This window comes from Hibiscus syriacus, unplaced genomic scaffold (assembly GCF_006381635.1).
Source record: "Hibiscus syriacus cultivar Baekdansim isolate YM2019G1 unplaced genomic scaffold, ASM638163v2 tig00110788_pilon, whole genome shotgun sequence".
NCBI classification, from domain to species: domain Eukaryota; kingdom Viridiplantae; phylum Streptophyta; class Magnoliopsida; order Malvales; family Malvaceae; genus Hibiscus; species Hibiscus syriacus.
Window position 1 is genome coordinate 8088 of NW_024062863.1, and position 8904 is coordinate 16991.

Below are 8904 nucleotides of genomic sequence, written 5' to 3' on the forward strand. Positions count from 1 at the left end.
GTTGCGATTACGGGATTTTGTCTTAATATTCTTTTTGTAATTTGAAAATAAAATACGCGTAGCGATTATAATGGCGCTTTAAATATCGCGTTGCGATTTACGGATACGCGTTGCGATTTTATGTATTATCGTTGCGATTTACGGATACGCGTTGCGATATACGGATACGCATTGCGATTTACCCATACGCGTTGCGATTTACGGATACACGTTGCGATTTATGGATACGCGTTGCGATTTATGTGTTCGCGTTGCGATTTTCATATTCGCGTTGCGATTTTGGAAAATCGCAATGCGAATTTGTACTATCGCATCGCGATTTTCAAGAATCGCGTTGCGATTTTGGAAACTGATTTGCGATTCTGGAAACTGATTTGCGATTCTGGGGATCGCGTTGCGATTTTTATTCGCGTTGCGATTTTGTTGGTCATTTTGGCAAATCCAAAAAAAGTTGGTTAAAATCGTATATTATAACTTTTTTTGGTCACTGAGGCGATTTTCTCTTTTTAAAATTCATTTTCAGATAATTGAGAATCTTTTGAAATACATATATACTTGTAATTATCTTAGCTTTAATAATAATAATAAGATTTTTTTAATATAAATATTTGAAAAAAATTTGATACTTATAAAATCTTTGAAAATATCTTTGAAAATATCTTGAAAATATATAAATTAATTATTTTAATACTTAAATATTTTTGTGTTTTTTCCCGTAAACTTCTATTTCTTAAAATTATCAAAATTTAACAGAATAGAAATATTATTTTGGATGATGCTGTCACGTTCGATAAGTACAGATGAGTACCATTGACGATGAACACCATTAAATTAATTTATAAAATATTAAACATATAATTATAAATTAGTTAAAATTTAACTAATTTAATTGAAATACAATATTTATAAAACATTAGTTTTTAGGGTAAACTATCATTGACTACCTAACTATTTAACCCTTTTACTTTAACCATCAATTTTTTAATTTTGTCAATCGGGTCACCTAATTATTTAATCTTATCAATCAAGCCACATGTCATTAAATATTAAATAAAATTTGTATAAGTACACATTTAGTCTTCATTACCTACACATTCTATTAATTTGATTCTAACTTTTATCTCATTCAGTAAATTTAATCTTTAATCTGATGGTAATATGTGTAACTGTGTGATTGAATATTTTTTAATATTTTTTATTTAATAAATTTTCCATCCAATCAAATGGTGCCACATGTCACCAATTAAATGAATGAAAAATAAATTAACTTAATAACCGCTGGTGGTGGGGTTTGAACCTAGGACGCAATTCGAAAATTGAGTGGCTTAATCATTAAACTAAGCCACTAAATTTGTCTATTATACATAACATAATTATATAATTTATAATATAGATAATGGTAATAAATGACCTTATAAGGACTTAAACATGAAATAATTGAATAGTATGAAAATATAAATATATATAAACAAATATTATAATTGATTAATAAATGAATATGTTTTATTTATATTTTAAATCAAAAGTGAATTTAATATGTTATAATTGAAATGCATCATTTTATATATTTTAAATTAATAAATTATTTTTATTATTCTAATTTTATTGAACTGAATTGTATCATATCTTATATTTTAAAATATTAACGTCGATAAGATTTTAATTTTAATCTTATTTAACAACTCTATATTAAAATAGACTAATTCAATAAAATCAAGTTTCCCCTAAAATTTTATTCAAATATATAATGAATAAATAATAAAATATAAAATGATTATTCTAACCGGAATATAAACAAGTTAATACATAAGTTAAAATGCTTACTACGATATGCCCTCAACTACCAGGAAAATTCTAAATCAACGAAGCTCTTCGTTATATTTCAATTATAATATATTAAAATTATATTTTTTTTAATTTTTCATTAAAATGATTAAAAATATAAATAAAATACATCCACATATTAATCAATTATAATATTTGTGTATATATATCATATTATCGTATTATTCAATTGTTCTATGTTGGAGTTCTTATTAAGTCATTTTTCCTTTTTTTTATTTTCATTAACTATATATATTATGTCGTGATAAATTTGTTATTTGAATGGTGCAACCCAATGGTTGGGGCATTTCCATCCTCTCCTTACGTCTTAGTTTCAAACCCTATCAACAGCAGTAATTGATTTAATTTATTTTATATTCATTTAATTAGTGGCACGTGGCACCATTTGATTGGATGGAAAATTTATTAAATTAAATAAAAATATTAAGAAAAAACATTCAATCACATAGTTACAAATGTCACCATTTGATTGAGGATTAAATTTACTGAATTAATTATAAGTTAGGACCAAATTAATTGAAGGTGTAAGTAATGGGGACTAAATGTGTAATTATACAAAATTTATTAACTACCACATCATCTCATCCGTTAATATTTAACGGCATGTGACTTGATTGAGAGGATTTAAATAGTTAGGTGACCCGATTGACAAAATTGAAAAATCGATAGTTAAAGTAAAAGAGGTAAACAGTTAAGTGATCAATGGTATAATTTATCATAAAAACTAATGTTTTATAAATATTGTATTTTCATTAAATTACATTTATATTTTTAACTATTTATAATTATATGTTTAATACTTTATAATTTAACATTTTATAAATTAATTTAATGATGCCCATCGTTAACGGTGCTATTCACACAATCGATATAGAATTTTTCTAACCTTTTTAATAATGTTACATTGTTACCTGGTTTGATTAACTTATTTTTTTGACTAAATTTATAATTAGTTATAATAAAAGTTTATACGGTAAACTACATTAATAACCACTGAACTATTAAAATGTTTATATTTTGATCACTAAGATCGTGTTTTTTAACTGAAGTCACTACCATCAAAGAAATCATTTAGAGTGAACAAAATTGAAAATTTCCTTCAAGGCATTGTTTAGATATGAATAACCAAAGTGTTTAGAAATCATGTAGTTTAAATTTAGACTTGACCCAATTAAGACTCGGACAAAGAATTCAACTAATGTTCATACCATAAACCCGAACAGTTCATATATGGTATATCTTCACATACATGGTAGTTGACTAGTTGAGGCGACCGTGAATTATTTTCACTGTTTCCTTCTGAAAAGGCTATCCCTTTTTCTCATATATATATGGGGTAGGGGAGGTAAGATAGTAGGTAACATCAAGTTGAGAGCAGCTTTCGTAAGAGACCTCCGAATTATGAAATGCCCTCCGTGGGACTCGATCCCACGATCTCAAAGTTAAAATCTTGTACTCTACCAACTGAGCTGGATGGTCATTTCTAAAAAGAATATAATATTTCCTTCTTAAAAGAATATACAGAAAGAGATCCAAGAAAGAAGCAATTCCCCTTTATTATATAATATATATATATATATTATATATATATTGCTCTGAGGGATCTTGTCTGTCTTCACACATTCTTCTTTCTCGGTCTCTACGCTCTAAGAACATGCCTCAGGGAACCCTTCAAGTTGTTCTTGTTAGTGCCAAAGGTCTTGAGAACACTGATTTTCTCTGTGAGTCCTGTTCCTTCTTTGGTTAATCTGAAATCTTGCTGGTTTTTGTCTTCTTTACAGTTTACTCAATTTCAGCGTTATCTGGTAGATCTGGGTACATTTCAATGCTTTTAGCTGTTTTCCGTTACGATCTCAGGATAATTTCGATCGATCAAGAATTTTTGTCCAATCAGAAGTGATCTGATCGAAATCGCATCTGAACTGCATTGATCAATAGTAGTTTAGTTCTTCATGTTTATAAGATTATATATGTAGATATAGATATTCACATGTCAGATCTGATATAGGTATATGTTTAATTTTTCAAAGGAATTTGGCGTAATGCCTTGTTTTTATTGCTTATATCTTCATGTTTGGTGTTGCTGATGTTTCTGGGAAATGAAAATATGGGGAACGAGCAGGTAACATGGATCCTTATGTGCTTCTCACTTGCCGAACCCAGGAGCAGAAAAGCAGCGTTGCATCAGGTTGGACTTGTGATCAATCTAAATTCTTAACACGTTATTCATCTGACTGGATAATATATCAATTATCATGATTCAAACTTTGTTCTTACTCTTAGTCTGTAATTATGTCTTATAGAGTTTTGAAACAATATTTTTCTCAGGAAAAGGGTCAGAACCAGAATGGAATGAGAATTTTGAATTCAATATCTCGGAAGGTGTTTCGGAACTCAAAGTGAAAATACTGGACAGTGATACCGGTTCTCAGGACGATTTCATCGGGGAAGTAACGTGAGTATTACTACTATATCCTCTCCTATATGACTCAGATCGAGAGTGCAAGTATTCGGATAGGATATGTGCTCGAAACATATTTCTTCTATTGAATATCATATCCCATACCCCATATCTGATGCTCATGTTTTAATGATAATTGAAGCATACCTCTGGAGCCTGTATTCGAGGGAGGACACCTTCCCCCAACTGCATATAATGTTGTCAAGGACGAAAGCTATTGTGGGGAGATTAGAATTGGCCTCTTTCACCCCAGAGGTACTGTTTGTATTTGCTTTGTTGATGCTTGAATCTGAATCTACTGAACTTTCACCTCATACAGGTGTATGAGTCGAATGGTAAATAAAATGTAAAATCGTCCATTGCATCTTGCAACAGGAACATCAATCCAGGGATTACCAAGTTGATGAATCTTTTGGAGGGTGGAAGCAGTCTACTTACACCGATTAGACTACTACTTTTAGTTTTCAATCTTAATTTCTGCTCCAGCAACTATCATGTTTGCTTTTGAGCTGTTATCGTGTGTCTTCGAGTTTTGTTTCGGTTACTTGTGACTGGGAGATTATTAATAATTTGTACTTTAATTTTCTCAAATCATTGTCAAACTGATTAATGCAGGCTAGAATGGAAGCAAATAACGTAAGGCATTTTAATCATTTAAGTTTTAAATGTTAATGCAGTTAAAATCTTAATTGCGAATCACTCGGAAATCGAGAGATGCTAATCGGGTAGGTTACTGTGCTTAAAATCTAATGGATACCCAAAGCATATTGAAGGAAAAAACAAGAAGCTGTTGACACCTTAGATTATAAAGCAGCCCTTCTAGCATTGTTAACAAAGATCAAGATAATTCAAGGCGACGGTGGATTAACGCCTTTGTTTAACACAGCCGACTATTTAAAACTAGCCTTTACCGATTTACCCTATTCTATGTTCTTCTAAAGAAGCATTCCAAAATACAAAAGCCGGAACACCAAAAAGATGTCAGCTTCAAAAAGAAATATCTAACCTGAAGTCGACTTTAGATGTCAGGCAGTGATATGCTTCCTTTAGGACAGCTTTATATCTAGGACTATGTCACCTTGTCTGGTAATTTCTTTTTCTCCTTCCTGTAAGATTTTTTAGCACTAGTAGTGTTGCTTTTAGGTAAGCTCAGGGATGGAGGATTCAAAGGGAATTGTTGTTGCTGAACGGGTTGCCCATGAGCGGTGCAAAGTTTCCATATCTGCAAAAAGATTGGTGGAAGTTCCTCTGAGAAGCAAAACTATCTCCTGCGGGACTAGAACTTGCAAGAATCTTGAAGGAGACTCAAAGAAAGAATCAGACCAATCAGACCAAAAGCTCCCAAATGGAATTGCTGATAGCTTCCCTGAATTCTCATCATTCGATTGTGCGAGAACAGTTTTGTTTTTATGAGGCTCTATGCTGTTGCTTGATTCGTCATGAGACGAAGTGGTATTGTACGTAAATTTCTGATGTTCAACCGCCGTTCTTGGTCCAATCTCAAGTTGTTGAGATGATTTCACTGTCAGATTCACTGGAGTCAAATCCACATATTGAATGGCTTTGCTATCATAAATCTTTCCAGCTGCAAAGTCGAGCACTTGTGTGTGCCTGACAAGTTGTTTTGAAGTTCCCTGTTGCAAATCCACATCTTTCTTTATACCCAACTGAGCTAAAAAGAGTTTTCTTACAGCTGCTACGTTCAGTTCGTGTTTTCAATTAGATTCTTATGTTGCTGGACATTAGCAATAGACGTTTTAACGAGCCCTTCACTGATAGCATCCTCTAATGGTATTGCACCTGTAGGAGTCTTGATTGCCAAAAGAAATGTTGTACTTCTAACTTGCTGTCACTGCCTTCCTGAGTTTCTGGCATTAGCAGTTGCTCTCCAAAAACTTCATGGGAATTAATGTTATCGATTTCTGGATTGACTGTCACAGGAGAAGCTTGATGTGGAAGCGTGGCAATAGGGTCAATATTTAGCCTCCGAGTTGCTTTATCCACCGAAACACGTGGTGGTTTTGCTTCATTGTCAACATGCTCATGTTCAAGAACAGCAAGTGGTGTTGAAAACCGACAGTCAAGTCAAGCTCTTTCATCTTCTTGAACTTGCTCGAGTTCTTAGTTTCTACTACTTCTCTTGCTTTCCATTCTTGTTTTACGTAGACTCTTCTCTTGCAGGACACTAGAAGCTGGAGTTGAACAAGACCTTCATTGGCAGCATCCTCATGTGGTTGTACCCCACCTTTAAGAGTCTTCAGTGTAAGCTTTAGACATTGCTCTGAAGAAAACAAAGGCTGTACTTCTGATTTACTGTCACTGGTCTGCTCAGTCTCAACTTTTGTGGCTGCTTTCCGAGAATATCTTCGTCTTCGATGGGCTTTATAATCTTCTCCGCTAGCCCACAATTTGATTTAATTGTTGAATCCTAGGCTTGCTTTGCTACCTCTGGATTGGAGTGAACATTGAACTTCAGATGTGATTTCTCGTCTAAAACACATGAACCAATGATTTCACTTAGGCAAGGCTTAGGTTCAAGCCGATCGAGCTGATCTGATAACCCTTGAGGCAAATCAAGCTCTTTTATTCTCAGACTTGCATGAACTCTTAGAGTCCATGCTGCTCTTCTTTTCCGTTTCATTCATCATAGTCATTATTACATTGCCCTTTCTCGAAGGTCTCCGTGTCTAGGTCAGGTAAGATACTCCTATCAGATGTCTCCCCACCTGCAGAAAAAAATATTCACAAATGTTTCACTTGTAAGCCCTCCCCGACCCAAATTCTCAAGTTGGTTGTTAACAACTTACAAGGGTTTGTAGTTTTCCACCCCTCACCTATAACGAGCCGTCAGCAAGATGTTTCACTTTCTTCCTCTTAGCTGCTGGGAGTTGCTATTATAAACAGACGGCAAGGATAAAATCACTCGTCTAAATAAAGCATTCATCATTAATAAATGATATCATAATTTCACTTTTGATACAGCATGCATCGTTGAAATTATTTAATTAAATCTAGCATGTGAAAATCTGACCAAATGAAATGATAACGGAATCGGATGAAACTAAACTTCGTACAAACTTACTGATTCATCTGCATTAACTAAAATTTGGCCACTGTTGTCCTTCTTTGGTAAAAAAGCAGTTTCAGCAATCTCTCCAGTTTCTAGATAGTGAAGAACAGTAGTTTTCGAGCAAAAAACAAAGCCGCTGACTGGATCGGTGTAATACTGTAGCAGTTATAGTATTACCAATCAACATTTGAAAAATATAATTAAAAAAAAGAACATTTGAAAAATACTATGCATGTTTAAAGGAATCTCCGCAGCAGTTAATTCATGACACTATCAAGGCAAAGCTTTAAGCAACACAAGCACAAGATTCAGCACAAAATATTTGGTGGTGTGTGTACAAAATCGAGGGCAAGAGCCAAGTTGGATTTTGTCCGTGTATGATTAAAATAAAATATTCTAGGGGACCGCATGATTTCGAAAGAAATATCATACGAATATCTTCGGACTCCATATACGTTCCTTCTAATCTTAACTTCCTTAATCACCCTGATGGTAAATCATCATCGGTTGACTTCTCGATTACAACCTATAGAAAAATCAAGACAGCATATGTTATTCAGAAGATAAAAATAAACAATTTTCTATGTTTCGTAAAATATATCCTAAATAAGGTAAAACTTTATGCATTGTATGTGCTAAGACACCACCAATCTCTCCGTCTGCAAACTAAATAAATAGAAATGACAGAAACAAAAATGGTAGCAAAATGATTTTGAGAACCGACTTTTTTTCTAGAGCGGGAATCTCTTTTTTTTTTCTCAGGTTTTCTCTTACTCGATACTTCAAGGCCAAGAAATCGGAACACCTGTGGCTTGGAATAGAATTTAAGTCCAGTTGACGGATCAACATACATCTGCAACAAGAAAGCAATTCAATAAAACTAAAATTGAAATATTAGAAAGAGAAGAAAGAGTTTACATTTCCTCATGTTAGTATGCATAGTGTTAATTAAAAATCATGTTCGTTTATAGATACAGTTCAGATGCCTACAGGACAGGACATTGATGCAGTAAGGCAAAAGCTAGTCCATGAAAAATACAGTATTACGAATTCCATATGACAATAGAAGAGGGAAATGCCTTGTGATTCCTACGCATAAAAGAAGAACAAATTCCACATACCTTGACTCGTCTTTCAAAAGTTAGACCACTCTTTCGGGTTTTTACCTCCACGAGCCAATCCTTAGGTAACCATTCCGGACGTTTATTTTCTTTTACAGCAGTCTGTATGAAGATCGAGTAAATAGAAGTGAAGGCTATGAACTTGCTTGAAATGTTGCCATAATTGATTATCAAGACACAATAGTTCATTCTTTGTTATGTGTTTCCTACTTTAGAGCTCGACTCTGTTAAGAATCCCGAATACCTCACTGACTTGAAATAGAATCCAAATCCAGCTGAAGGATTAACATATATCCGCAACAAGAAAAGCAATATATATGATAATTAGATAAACGAATGAAAAAAAGGGACAAAAAGTACAGTTAAATAATTAACCACACTTACAGCCATCGTTCGCTGATGATGTT

At 33.1% G+C, this 8904-nt stretch overlaps 1 long non-coding RNA gene and 1 pseudogene across 1 annotated transcript; one reads left to right on the plus strand and one right to left on the minus strand.

The window, feature by feature from the left end:
* Positions 1-3425: 3425 nt before the first annotated feature.
* Positions 3426-4972, plus strand: LOC120140587 (annotated as a pseudogene).
* Positions 4973-6976: 2004 nt separating this feature from the next.
* Positions 6977-7527, minus strand: LOC120140758. Its single transcript, XR_005517736.1, has 3 exons — positions 7389-7527; positions 7141-7197; positions 6977-7032 (listed from the first exon to the last, which is right to left on the minus strand). It is a non-coding gene; the product is annotated as an uncharacterized LOC120140758 (long non-coding RNA).
* Positions 7528-8904: the final 1377 nt, after the last annotated feature.